Source organism: Musca domestica, unplaced genomic scaffold, assembly GCF_030504385.1.
Source record: "Musca domestica strain aabys unplaced genomic scaffold, Musca_domestica.polishedcontigs.V.1.1 4, whole genome shotgun sequence".
Classification (NCBI taxonomy): Eukaryota; Metazoa; Arthropoda; class Insecta; order Diptera; family Muscidae; genus Musca; species Musca domestica.
This window is the reverse complement of record NW_026712328.1, coordinates 23,771,599-23,787,585: the sequence shown is the minus strand read 5'-3', so window position 1 is coordinate 23,787,585 and position 15,987 is coordinate 23,771,599. Positions and strand designations below refer to the sequence as shown.

At 33.5% G+C, this 15,987-nt stretch overlaps 1 protein-coding gene across 6 annotated transcripts in view; it reads left to right on the top strand.

The window, feature by feature from the left end:
• The window catches only part of LOC101889617 (complexin), a 636,740-nt gene that overhangs the window by 284,534 nt on the left and 336,219 nt on the right, over positions 1–15,987 (top strand). The window lies entirely within an intron of this gene.

Here is a 15,987-nt window from a genome sequence, read left to right as displayed (position 1 = left end):
TCTGTACTTGGGATGAAAATAGAACGAACAGAAAACAGTGTCAAAATTGATCAATCACAATATGTACAGCAAGTTTTAAAGCGTTTTGGTATGGCAGATAGCAAACCGATATCTTCTCCAGTGGATATGAATCAAAAGTTGTCAATAGAAATGTGTCCATCAACTGAAGAAGATAAGGAGGAAATGAGAAAAGTCCCATATTTGGAAGCCGTGGGTTCATTGCTGTTTGCTGCCCAAAACACAAGACCGGATATTTGCTATGTTGTCAACTTGCTAAGCACATTTAATGCCAATCCTGGAAAAGCCCACTGGAAAGCAGTTAAAAGAGTGATGCGGTACTTGAAGGGTACTTTTGAGAAAGGTTTGGTTTATACCAAGTCAGATGGCGACTTAGTTGGCTTTTGTGATGCAGATTGGGCAGGTAACGTAAATGATAGGAGGTCGACTACAGGCTATGTGTTTACAATGCAAGGGGGAGCAATATCGTGGTGTACCAAGAGACAACGTACAGTAGCCCTATCGTCAACAGAAGCAGAGTTTATGTCGGTTGTTGCTGCAATGCAAGAAACGGTTTGGCTTCAAAGATTGGAACGAGAACTATTGAATGTGTCCAATACTATTACATTATACTGCGATAATAAGAGCGCAATTCAAATAGCACGCAATAGCTCATACTCATCCAGAACAAAACATGTAGATATCAGAATTAAATTTATTCGTGAGAATCTAGAATCTGGTCGTATTAGTCTAGAATATTTGGAAACCGAAAACATGGTAGCCGACCTATTCACCAAAGCTGTGGCTGCCGACAAGTACAAATTATTTTCCATTAAATTTGGGCTAATATAAATTTTATGAATTTTGTATTTTGAAGTATTTTTATATCATGGTAAATGCTTATTCAGGGAGAGTGTTGTAATAAATATACATAACCGAATAACCATTTAGCCATTTAAATTATCACTAATTGAAGTTTATGTGATGTATAAATTAGTAGTGTGTAATTAGTCAGCTCTGAGTGAATTCAATAAAACTGAGTATAGTTCATAAGCAACCGTCAAACCAACCGCTTGTTTTTCCTTTTGGCCTCTCAACATGCACCAAACATGATATATATGACCGATACCAATGAAATTCAGAATGTGTGGCGGAATTTGGTTAAAATAATAAATGTAACAAATTAATTGGAAATTAGTTAAGATTTGGATATATGAAATATGAAAGGTATGGCGGAATTTGGTGTAAAAGTAATTTTTTTAAAATTATATTTAAATCAAATCAGATTGGGGTATGATTTTAATAAGAACCATTGACCCACAACGCCTTAGGCTAACATTAAAAAACAACGCAACAATTGATTTGAAATACGCTTATTACGGCGAAGTATGTTGCTATCTCGAATTCACTAATTGCAAAAGAAATGCCACTCAACTTCAAAAGACTGCAGTTTACTGCACGCATGGTATTTGCTATGAAATAAATAAATCCGAAGGACAAACCCTTCGTGTATGTATGTCATGTTACTGCTTTTCTAATGGTTTTGGTTATTTACGCATTAAAGTAGTGCAATAATTTTTTTTTTACTCTTAATTTTTTTTTTTAACGTAAATAAAATTTTGAGTGCATATAAAATCAAAAGGGGTAGCGAAGCGCAACGGGTTCAGCTAGTTTAATTATAAAACTTTTTGTGCAATAATCTATTAAATTCGGAGGTCCAATTTTATGCATGCATTTATTTCGAAACTTATTTTGTTGAGGTGTGACACTCTTTGAGTAAATAAGTTTTATGGTCAGCGATAACTTCAATATAAAACTTCTACTATTTCACTTACAAAGCTGTAAAAATGGAACTCGAGTTCTTGAAAATCCGTAATATCCACCTCGTAATAAACATTTTCGACACCCCAAAATGATCTGATAAAATTTTACTCAGATGTGTGTTGGTTCTGCAGGACTTTTGTGATTGGAAATGGCTTATATAGATCCACATTTTGGTATATCCGCCACAGTGCCTCCCTATATTAGCTATTTTGATGATTTTAGGGACATTATTCAGCGGAATGTGTTTAAAATTTCGTATTTTAAGTTCGCAAAGGGTACTGCATTCTGTGACTTTAAATTGTCTATGCAGGTCTACGTTCTCACATAGGCCTCATGTAATGATACCTGCCTTTATTCCGTATTCTGATGATTTTAGCGATATTATTGACCCGAATTTTTTCAAGTCTGGTAATTGGATATTGTAATGGTCTAAGAAAAAACTTGACTACGCAGATTCACGTCTTTATGATTTTAACCAATTTTTTGGAAAGTATGGAGGGTACTCAGAGTTCGGCTCGGCCAAACTTACTGCTTTTTTGATAATTTCCTACAATATCTCAGCCAAATCGATTTGAAATGTGTCCAAAAACCTCGATATTTCCTCTTTATATAACCGCTATATCAAAACATTTTTTCCAAATAGGATTCTCTCCAGCAGGATATGAACTCAAAATACCAACATCTGAATTGGAAATTTGACTAAAACTTAAAAATTAAATTAAAACAACTGGGTTTACGCTTAAAATAGTACTGCGCATGTAGCATATAAATGCCTCAAAAATTAACCTGAGAGCTCAGCACTTTTCGGGGTATAAAATTGAATACAGCTGGATGAAAAAATTAGGAAATAGAGTAAATTTGTGAAAAAATATATATTTCTCATTTGTTTCTCTCAAATTTCGACGTGAATATAATACCCTCAAAAACGATTAAAAAAGCTCTAAGTTCGACCTGGCCGATCTTTGAATCCCCACCCACCATTTGGAACGCATTTGGTAAACTTTAAAAAAAATAAAATCCGTTTAAAATTTTGCTAATATCTTAAAAATACCGAATGTAGCCTTTAAGTTAGTGTCTATACGACGACGTATAGAAACTTGAAAAAAATCGGTGAATAATGTAGCTAAAATCATCAAAATACCGAATATAGGGAGGTACCGTTAAATTGGGGCTATATACGAAGACGTGGACCTTAACAGACAATTTTCTGTTATAAGCTGTAGTATCCATTACGAACTTCAAATACCAAATTTGAAACAATTCCGGTTAATAACGTCGCTAAAATCATCAAAATACCGAATATCGGAAGGTACCGTTATATGGGGGCTAAACGAAGACGTGGACCTGCACAGACAATTTTCTGTCTTAGACTGTAATATTTATTACGAACTTCAAATACCAAATTTCAAACAATTCCGGTGAATTATGTCGAAATACCGAAAAGAGGTAGGTACCATTTTACGGGGCTATACCAAAACGTGGACCTGCATAACCTGTTTTCGATACCTAGTCCTGCAGACATAAAACACATTTGAGTAAAATTTTATCATCCTACTTCATTTCGTTCGGAAGCTAGAGTAATTTCCGCAGTTAGACGGACATCGCTAAATCGCCATAGAATTTTATGCTGATCAAGAATATATATACCGTGTTAGACCTCACACAAATTTATATTTCGAGGTGTTACTATGGTGGAGAGTATAAAAATACAAAATGCACAATTCAAAATTTTTAAAAGCTAGAGTAATTTCCGCAGTTAGACGGACATCGCTAAATCGCCATAGAATTTTATGCTGATCAAGAATATATATACCGTGTTAGACCTCACACAAATTTATATTTCGAGGTGTTACTATGGTGGAGGGTATAAAAATACAAAATGCACAATTCAAAATTTTTAAAATCACATGAGATAAAAAAATATAAAAAAACATAAAAAAGTAACAAAAAATAGTCCCTTTTTATTGCCATACTTTTACGCGATTTCCTTAGGTTTTATATTTTTCTGGCAAGAAGCCATTCCAGATTGGTTAGAATTGTCAAAATCAGTCCAGCGTTTTTTGATTTAGAAGCGGAATAACTAACATCAGTTTCTTTAACATAAAAATATTGCCTATTTTGTTGTATATTCGATATCTTGGATATCAGTATCATAATGTATTTGTGGTTTCGTCGTCATTACAAATATTAGACGTTTAGTGAAAATTGTAGTATTTTTTAAATAAAAATTATGGCTTTTTTAACCGCTTAATATTTTCCGATGAACATCCTAGTTGGTAGGTTTCTCCCCAGTCCTAAACTCTAACTCCATGCATAATTCCGTGTCTATTGATCTATAATTCAACCCCTAGATATTTTCCCCCTACCAATTTCGTGAGGATTGGACCATAATTGCGACCAGTAGCGTGATTACAAATTAACGTAGATAGACGGACGGACATACAGAACTAGATCGACTAAGCTCGACGAGATAGGAAGACCCATACATACACTCCTATATGCAGGACCAATATTTCGAGGTGTTACATAATTAAATTCAAAGATTTTCAAGCGTTGTTTGTTTTTAAAGTGATGCATGGTTAAAATTTATACCAACCAGAAGGTGTTTGGCGGTGAAACAATATACGAAAAGTGCTGGAGTTGCTTAAGTCAGTGTTGGTTAAAAGATGATAGCTAAAACTATCACCTATTATAATGATGTACACAGTTTGTTTTAATAACTTCAAACTTCTTCGAATAATATAGTATTAAACTATGTAACACCCTGTACACCCTTGTTGTACAGGGTGTCACATGTCTGTAAATTTGTCTGTAAAATTTGCAAACCATAGGTCATTTTGATGATCCTCACAGAATCGCAATTTTAGCCGATTAATACATATCCATTCGTCTTTTCAGGTATTTATGCAAGCAAATTTTGCATCCTTAATTTGTTTAGCCCAAGGAGTAACCGTATTGAAATTAGCGATAATCTGTCCAGAATTAGATCTCCGTCCGATTTCACGTTTATGGAATACTATTTGCCCAAAAATGACGATTTTTGGATTATGCGATCGAATACAGTGTAAAAATAACTTTATGAAATTGATTGGAAATCAGCTTAGATATAGCTATATATGGTTGCTATGTATGTCATCCACGTCATTCGACCATGTCGAGTGATTAAAAATGTAAAATTTTCACTGACTTTTAGAAAAATTATCATTTTCAAATATATAGCTGACTTACTGGACCACGTGGGCCATTTATATTACATGATTTGACATTTTTATGAGCATTTTCAATTTCATCGTAATTCGGGGAGTCGAATAATTTTATGGGATTTCATATTAAATCAACTATTTTGCTCTACTTAAGATTGATGTAAAGTAATAACCTCAAATGAAAGTTTAATATTTTTCCGAGTTAGAATATAGCCTTTGTTCATCTATTTATACGATTTCATAATCTTTAGCCCACAAATACTATTGTAATACAATACCCTAATGTACAGTTTGAAATATACGAACAGCACCGTACTGTACTGTATGGGTGGCATAATGTTCATGGACCGGAAATTTATGTTAAAGGTTTTACTGCCACCTGGAAATCACATTCTACTTTACGGTGATTTTTTTACTCGTGTCGAACAAAAAAAAAAAAAAAATGGGGAAAGTATAAAAATCAGAACGGTAGTACATATTGATGTTTTGCATTTTGGTGTTGCTGTTGTTGTTGTTTTGTGATTTACATGAAAACATCGGTGTGCGTGTGTATGTTACACAATATATGCCTACATAAATGTGCACCTGTATACAATGTTTTACGTTTCCAAATGTCTCACATAAATCATAGGAAAACACAGGTGCTGTTCCCTCTTGTTTCACATCAAACATCCTCACAGATAAGAAGCAATGCAAAAAAAAATAACACACAAAAATTCATACATAAATAAAAAAGCACAGAACACTGACAACAACTAAATGGAAATAATTTTATTTGTATCTCAAAACAAATTTGTATACGTATTCTTGTGTGTGTGAGTGCCTGTGTGTTTTATGCAGGTGGTCCTTATTTATTGGGGTTAGACAAACAATTTAGTAAAGTTTTGTTATTTTTTATATCTGCCTGTCTATGTGTTACCTTTGCAAATATGTTTGTGTAAAGATTTGCTATTAAAAATGTAAAATTGCATTCCAGTAAATGGATTTTGTGTACATTGGGTAAACCTTGTCATAGTTTATTCGATAAGTAAATATTACTATGGTGTGTGGGAGTACAATGTTCCACAATACATTTTTCTTTTGCATGCAAAAGAAAAGTACAAATTTAATGAAAACAGAAACAAAGTTAACAATATTTAAGATGGAGAAAAATAAATTGGGCAAATTGTGTAGTTTGTCAAACGTATATAACCCTCCGATACAAATTGTTGGTATTCCCAAGTTTATAGTCTTTTAAAGGCAATAACTTGGGGTATCTGGATTCCTATAACCCGCAATTGATGTTTATTTAAGTATTTAAATAGATTCCACAAATAAAATAGACCTTGTGGGATCTTATTATAATCTCAACATAGAGACTACATTTGATATGGCCAAGATGTGCATCATCCAAATAATGGTTGAAAACTCCATATATCTTTAGATAAGTTATGGACAAACGCAATGAGGTAGAATTCTGAAATTTGGAATTAGAGTCACTGTTAGAGTGCAGGATAGGTGTACCAAAGGCTTTTTGGAAATTCGAACTTAGAGGTTTCGAAAAGTTCTAAAATGGTGCTAAACTTTTAGAATGGGACCATTAAGTAGTTTGTGAATGGATAGATGTAAAAACTTGAAATTTGGTATGAGAATCATGGAGATTGTTTTGGAAATGTGTGTAAATGTGCTATCTGTACGAAGTGGTACTAAATTTGGAACATTTTAGCTTAGGATGAAAAATGAAATTGAAACTTGTTGCAGGTTTTTCATAACGAAGTTGATTTGGGAATGTGTAATAAAATTGCAAGTAAATAACTAAATAGTACTATATTTGGTACAATTCGGTATTTGGGTGAACAGACAGTGCTTGAAATTGTAAATTTAATATTAGTCTCTATGTTCAGTCAGGAGTGATCTTGTAATGTATTTATGATTTCCTCTGGATTACAAATATTTGACGTTTAGTAAAAATTGTCGTATTTTTTAAAAATTATAGGGTTCTTCCCAGTCCTAAACTCTAATAATAATTCAACCCCTAAATATTTTGCGATCATATCCAAAAACCACAGGCTTCTCTTAGACCCTAACCCCACCAAAATGAGAAATTTCGTGATGATCGGTCCATAACTGTGACCTGTGGCGTGATTTCAAACTAATATAGATAGACGCACGGACGGACATACAGAGCTAGATCGACTAAGCTCGGCGAGATAGAAAGATCCCTATATACTCCTATATGTCTGTAAAATGCGGAAACAACCGTTCCTTTTGTTTATCTTTATAGAATCACAATCTGAGCTGATTAATGCATGTCCACTCGTCTGTTCACGTATTTTTGCAAGCATCCGTTTTGCATCATTCATTTGCTTAGCCCAAGGAGTAACCCTATTGAAATTAGCGATAATCGTTTTAGAATTACATTTGGCTCCCATGTGTAGTTTGGACATATGGAAGTGGTTTTGGAAATGTGTACGAATAGTACCAAAAAGTTTGTATTGGGTGAAGAGATAGAGATAAAATTATGAATTCTGGAATGCTAAAATTTGATATTGAGGTCTTAGTTGGTATTTAGAATTGTGATATAGAGGTTATTTTGGAAATATGGTACTAATTTTGGATCACAGTTTGTGTCTAGGATAGCGAAATGTAGATTGTTTTGGATATATGAACTAAATGTTACTAAATTTGGTATTGCATGAAGGGATAGAGCTAATGTTCTGAAATTTGATATTGAGGTAACTGTTGGTTTCTGGTATTTTATGTGGAGACATTGAAATAATTTTGGACAGAAAATTTGATCTGGGACCATTGTACAATGTTTTTGTACCTGTACAAAATACTTTGTACATAATTTTGAGTGCGGTTGAGGCGCTGGGGAAAACTAGAAATAAACAATCAATATTCAAAAATTACATATTTTCCAGCCGCCATAAAATACCACATGTGAACAATTCGGTGATCTTATGCGCTGAAGGATACGATAATGTGTCAGATAATAAAGGTTATGACCCACACGCACAGATATGGATGCGCTCAGTAGATGCACAAAACCACTAGAATGAGATTACAACCCTGCAATGTTCTCCATTCAATATTAGAATAGATAAGAACAATTGTGTGGCTGCGACTAGGTTAAGTTAGATTAGTTTCAGTAGTACGTAAGGTACATGTATTTTAAATAAAAATAGAATTGAAATATCAACTAAACTAATCGGTCGTGTTTCTCTTCTCACTCAGTACCATTGCACAATGTGTTACTAACATCCTCCTCGGTAAACTTCAAAATGAAAGATTTTAAAGACTTTTCCGTGTAAACGGTTAACATATCTCTACTATTCTTATTTTAATATTATAAAACCTTAGAACGATTACATGAAAGATACAGATGGATTATACCAAGTCTTAATCTGTTTCTAAAAAAAAATCCTAGAAGTCGACAAAAACATGGTCCTAGGGGGTTTTTCAGTATTGACTTAGTGTAAACATTTCATCTATTGTTGATTGATGTTAAGGAGAAATTTATTGAGAATTATTTCTTCAATCATTGGAAAGCAACTATGCAGACTTAACATTTTTTTCATAAATAAACATTGTTAATTGCATGGTGTTTTTATATCGGTCATTGTTATAAAGCAAGTAGAAAACGATAAGTTCGACTCGACCGAACTTTCAATAACCTCCACAACGAAGTAAAAAAGCATTTATAAATAAACATATCGGTATTCAATATTCAAAGTGTTCCGGATTGAACTGCAAATACTAGAAGGGTCAGTTGAAGAATGCAATAAGATTATGAGCACAGTAACAAAAAATTGATATCTATTGCGAGTCTCAAATATCAAGTTTAAAACAATTATTGACACCGTTGTCAGAACCTATTCTAAACTCCAAAGAGCGAATTTTGAACAAATCCGATAGAAAATATGGCCTAAATCGTTAAAATACCGAATATACGGGGGGCTATAGGAAAACGTGGATCTATATGAAAATGTGTAAAAGGTGTTAGAAACGGATGGTGTCAATTCAAAATTGATTGAGATTAAATAAATATTTTAGTAAATCAGGTAGAAACTAGTGGAGAAATGTTGGTGTGTAAAAAAACATGTATATGTGGGGGTAGAAATCTAAGAAAATTTCGAGTTACGGTTTTGCTGCTATTACGAACCAAATGAGCTAATTTTGACATTTCGTGCAATTACAATTTATATGTTATATGGAGCTTCGCCATTCGCCACAACTCCCATAAAATGATACTGATTTTCGATATTTTGAAAGTTCCTTCTCAATTATTTCTCATAGGAGAGAATTTCTCCTCGAAAAAAAGTTATTTGTGGGTATTTATGGTATAGTAACTGGTGATTTCGTATACTTATGGAAATTAGTACAATTCTTAAAAGGCCAATTATGAATTCCGATACATATATACAGAAACGTTGATTTTTTCTATATATTTTAATCCAAAAACAAGTAAAAAGCTATAAGTTCCACCATTTGGAACGATTTTGGAATTTTCAAAAAAATAAATAAATAAAAGGTGTGTCTGGTTACCCTAAAATTTGTAACAATTGTTACTGGAAGTCGTTTGTTAACCCGAAAGTTCTGCAAAAGAGAGCGGTTGGAGAGAGAAATTTTGACAGTTCTTTCAGTGAGAGTTTGGAAATTCTTACTGGACAAATTTCTTCTTGCAATCTCTTGCAACTCTTCTTCTCCTCATTCATCGACATTCAATCAGATGTTTTCTATTGTTTATTTATTTCTTTTTGTGATTTTAATTTGAAAATATTGTTTTGGAATTAGCAAGACTAATTGTTTTTGGAGAACAACTTTACAAAATGTGAAAAACGTAAATATTAATATGTAATAAGAAAATAAAAGACTATTTCCAACATTTTTAGACAAATGCCATTAGCAACAGGTTTAAAGGATTCCGCGGAATACATCAAATCTATCTTCCTTTTATTGCTCATATTTTTATTTTATTGTCAATTTCCTTTTTATTTATAAAACTTGTGAAATTGGTGGTGGTTCCTTTCGTTTAATTCTTTTAATGGGGGACAAATTGGCTTGTTTTGACAAATCAGCTGATTAGTTGCAAGATTCTGAAGGAATGCCGTCTGTTTACTTTTCGCAATTTCCTTGCAAAAGAGAATAAAATTACCTTACTCTCTCAGAAAGATGTTGCTGGACAATTCCTTCAGGAAAAGTAACCAGACACACCTAAAATCAGTTATGTTAGGGTCTATACCACGACGTGGACCTGCATAGGCAACTTTTGTCATAAACTACTACAATATTCAAATGCGAAACTTGAATAAAAAAATTCGGGGGTATAATGTAGATAAAATCATCAAAATTCCGAATTAGGGAGGTACCGTTATATTGATATAATATTCTGTGATAGGCTGCAGTACCCATTACGAACATAAATTACCAAATTTGAAACAATTACGGTATATAATGTCGCTTAAATCACCAAAATACCGAGAAAAGGGAGGTACCATTATATGTGTGTGTGAACGGCTTATTTATGAAATCCCCTAACATGTATTCTCCTTGAAATTTGACATTTTGATAATGAAACTTCATGTTAATTCTTTTTGTAGTAGCACTCAAATTATTTTCGGCTTTGTCCCTATCCACGTTGTTGTAGTTAAGGTATTGGAATTTATTCAAGGAAATACAGAAAAAAACAGTCAACAATATATCGTATGCCGCCAGGGGGTGGTTACGCCGACAAGCATAATTACATGGTTCTATTACGAAAAACAATAACAAGAACACACAAATACAATGTTTACACCGGTGTCTGCAATAAGTTGCAGACATTTCCAAACAGACACTCCTCCGTTTGAGCTGAAAAAATCAAGTGAATGTGTGTTTTATCAAGCACTGCATACAAATATATGTAGGTATGTACATATGACATATATATTGTCGACATTCGACCCCCCAGCTATTGCTACACACTTTGACAAATATAAACTCACGTCCGATGTTGAAAAAAAAAAAAAAAAAAAAAAAACACGTGAAGAGCCAATATTTTTGAAACAGTGGGTAGTTGTTATAAAGTCACTATAAATTATTAGTGGTTCCTGGGAATTGAAGCTTACATACATTTATCGAGAAAGTTTGGCGGGGAAAATTCTGTACCTTTATTTATTCATTTATCAAAATGTTAATTTATCTATGCAGAAAATGTATAAATAGTAGAGTAGAAAACTAACTCGTTATATTAGACCAGCCCGAATTGTTTTACACCATCCACCATTATTCATTAAAATTTTTGGAAAAAAAATTATGAATTCCCGTTTTATAACTAATACCGTTGAGAAATGTGGTAACTAGATCGATTATATGAACTTTTTTATTATTTTACTTGTTTTAATTTCACCCTGTACGGTCAATAAAATTATACATTAATATCATTCTGGTGTCCATTGAGGGAGGTACATCCAGTTTATAGTTTTTTTTTCCAATTTAGCCAATATCTACTGTTTTAAAAACACAACAACAATTTGATATATGTGAAGTAGTTAGGTCTACGCATACGAATGAATGTAGCCTTTGGGAGGAAGAACATGGAACACCAAAAGCCAAACCTTCGCCAATATTGCCAATATTAAAAGCATGTAAAAAAGAAAAGAAAACAACAACAGACTACAACATTTTAAATCTACGTGTTAAGAATACAAATTATTTTTAACATAATTCAGTGTGCTTGAATACACTTTCTTCAGTAATGTGTCCGGACAGATGTTGTACTTTTTTTTTGAATTTTAGTTAAAAACACTTTAAAGAAAATTGGAGCTTTGAGAATATGTTTTCTATTTCAATATCGAAAGGGTCCGACAAAATAAAAAAAAAAACAGTACGGAAAGGTCAAAAGTCGTGCGGGCCGACCATATTATAGTAAAAAAAGTTTTTATTGGTCATTTCTGAGCTCTATGAGATATCTGGTACAAAATATCATTATTGTAGAATGAATATTCTGAAAGTGGGAGATTTAAACGCAAAATCTGTTGGAACATATATATTGAAGCAAATTTAAAACACTTGCTAGGCTAGAAGCGCAAAAATCACTCCATTTGGGCTAATACAAGCCATTTGATGCACAACAAACCTGAAATCGGAAAGTGATATATATGGAAGCTATATCCAAATCTAAACCGATCTTTATAAAATTGAAAACAGTTAATTCTTGGCTGTATCTTACCACCAAATTCAATAATTCAATCTGTAGTAGCTATATGTTAACAGATTTTCATCAAATGTGATGTATTTGCTTCTAGGCTGAACTCTATTGGATGTTCCAAAATGTAGGCTATTTGGGCTGATATTGGTCATTTGGTTCTCAATTAACCCGAAATCGGTCGAAGGTTTATATGGGAGCTATTTCAAATTTAAATCGATCTTGATAAAATTGGACAGAGGTATTTTTGGGCAGTACGTGATAACTGATACCAAATATCATTGTTGTCGAATGCATATTACGAATGTGAAGGACTCAAACACCAAATCAGATGAAAAATATATATGGGAGTTATAGCTATATCTGAACCGATCTCGAAAAAATTGATAGCGGTATTTTCGAGCAGTATCTGATGTAAAGATATCATTTTTTGAGTGCATATTACGCATGGGAGGAATTAAAACCCCAAATCGGATGAAACATATAATGAGAGCTATAGCTATACCTTCTGCTTCTAAACTGAATTCGGTGTGATGTACCAAAATACAGGTCATTTGGACTTATGTTAGCCAGTTGGTTCACAATTAGCCCGAAATCGGTTGAAGATATATGGGAGCTATTTCTAAATCTGATCCCATTATCACCAATTTCAATAGGGTTCGTCCTTGGGCCAAACAAATATTGTAAGCAAAATTTAACCTCAATTGGAGAAATTGATTCAATGAAGATCTTTAAACTATGGGTCTATCTCACTTCCTTCTCCATTTTGCCACAATGTGGTGTAGGTTATAAAAGAAAGAAGTTTGTCATAAATTCAGTTCAATATATGTATATTTGAACTTGTACTAGCACTCAAAATCTGTAAATCCTTTCCAAATGTTTGCTTTCTATATTGACCTAATTTTGATCGAATGTCATTGTCTATACTCTTTTAGGTTGACAAAATATTTCATTTATAATATTTTCTACCGAAATTATCGATTAAATCAACCTATTATGTACATAATTCGATTAATTTCGATAACAAATTTCGATATTGTGTTGTATGGGGATAAGCTCAGTCGGAACTTATGAAATCTAACATGGTAGAAGAATATAGGTAGACGCGTCGACACAGCTGCTGGGACAATGAACTGTCAAACCAATTTTGGAATTGAAAATGTTGAATGAAAAATTATTTAAATTTGCAAAATTTTTTAAAAAACGCGAATTATAATAGCCTCCTTCTGACCTAGAATAAGAAAACATATAAAAATCTACTTATATTTTAAAAAAAATTTCATTTTTTTGACATACCAATGCTCCCAAGCGTTGATGCATCTACCTGTATTCTTCTGCCATGAAATCTAAAGAAAACAAATCTTCTTTCCTGGGGTTTCAAATGGGGACCTTTATTGATTTAAATGTTAAAATACAATGTATACGCGTTTAAATGGGATGCAATGGATTATTATATGGCTAATTGATCCCAGAGATACTCGAGCATTCAATATATAGTCTTTCATGTGCAACTGAAATGTGTGAATTCAATGTACTAGTGTTGAAATGTTGTTTCTTAACGTCCAAAACTTTTATGTACAGGGTGAGATAAAAAACTGCAACAAAGTCAAACACCATAATTTGTACATTTTTTATAAATTTTATTGAATTGAAGCAAAAATGTCGGAAATAGCATCAAATTTGAGAATAAGTTTAGATTTTTCCGAATTAGTCACATTTGGCACGAATAATGGCCTTCAAACGGCCAATCCAACCGACACACGCTGCCCGAATATTGCTCTGCGGTATTTTGGCTCCGTCCCGGCGAAGTGCTTGCTTCGGTATTTTTTAGTGACAACCTTGCTTGCCATTGTGCACAGGAAATGAAGCGAAGAACCTCATTTTGTAACCATTCTTGTGTTTTGCATTCTGAGAGATGGTGCTGAGTCCTCTTGAAATGTCCAAGGTCCGCGGCCAAAATGTGTGCGTGCCCAAGGCTTTAATACACCCTCCAGAATATTTCCGCGATAATATTCGGCATTTATTCTGATGTCGACAGTCGATCAATCGGCTGTTATGGGAGCCCACACCCTCACCATGGCCGGCGCTTGATTCTGGTGGCCAACCGAAACTGCACATTTTCAGCTGATCACTTCCATGGCAAGTAAACACGATCATTTTCTTTGTTTACAAATTGCTAGACAACAAATGTTTTCTCATCAGAGAAAGCCAAATTCGGCAGATCACCATTTTCGGCCAAGCGAAGCAACTCATTAGCTTTTTTGAGTCTATTTTTTCTGTTGCGGCGTGAATTCTTGCACTGTTTGGAATTTCAATGGATTTACCCCAAGCTCATTTTTCAATATTTGCCGAATGGAATATTGCGATATGTTCAGCTCACGTGTCATTTTTTGGCCACTGCGATGCGGGTTTCGATCAAGTCGCTTCTTTACTTTTGGAACCATTTCTGCTGATGTTCCTGTTATCTTCCGTCCACTTCCTTGACGTCTGGCTACGCTACCAGTATCACGGTAACGAGCGGTGGTACGAGACACATAAGATTTATTCACATTTAAAGGCTGGAGTACTCTAACGATAGCCACTTGTGGTTTTTTAGCCAAATAAAAAGAAATCACACTATCACGCTTGAATTCCATTACGAATAACTTTTTTTTCTGGAAAATTCTCATCATAATACTTTTGTACGCTTGTAAACAATATAATGAGCTGTCACTGGAATAATTTTAACAGCAGTCGGGCTTAGAAATGACAGCAGTCTGAATTTGGTTGCAGTTTTTTCTCACCCCGTACAATACAGCTCAGAATCATATTTTAGCGAGATCGGTTTAGATTTGGATGTAGCTCCCACATATTTATTTACTAGATTTTATTTTCATTTTGCACCAAATGGTTATATTTGTTATGCGTGGCTCTAATAAATATGCAAAGTGGTGTAGGGTATCATAAAGTCGGCTCGGTGAGTTTTGAAAATGGGTCGTATAGGCCCACGCTTTGATAGAGTCCTCATATAACTCGATTATCTATTTATTTAGAAATGTTATTTACCATTTTATAGCAATTTTTATATAAAATTTCAGCTTTAAAAAAAAAAAAGTGAAAAAGATTGCATTGGATTTTTTGGGTAATTTGTAGTTTAACCCACCTTCACTCTAGACCTAGAGTTCATAAAAATATTCTAATGTTCGAATGGAAGGGTAGAGGTTCGACTTCGAGTAAAGGTTTCTATGTTTTACATGAAGAATTTGTTTGTAAAGATTTGGAATGTTTTGGTACAAAACCCCATTCAACGGCGTGTGCAGATTTTCAAGGCATCTGCCAAATGAACTCTATTTTTGGAAAAATAAATCTGGTCCATTACAATGGCAACTCCCATCTTTAAGTATTTGGAAGCTTTTAGACTAATTTTATATACAATTTTTTTGCGTATCGTGTATCCTGTTGAGAGGGATATTAACTCCCCTTAACTGTAGTATATACTCTTTATAGCGGCATATCCTGTTTTTTCTCCATCATTTCTAATAATAAGATTACTGCTTGTCTTTAAATGCCCCTCCTCAAAGGTCGCGAAAAAAATATTATAATATAAAATTATTATTTCCCATTTAGCACATTCTATGGTCAACCCTATAAATTGACTCCTCATTACACCTGTTTATGCTTTTTACACATTTAACACAGATAAATTGTCGTATTGTGTTGAAAATCCACCGAGGGATATATGTAGGACCCTTGAATAATGTATACATTTTCATCAGGCAAAATGAATATTTCGAATATCATGTATCGTCATATATT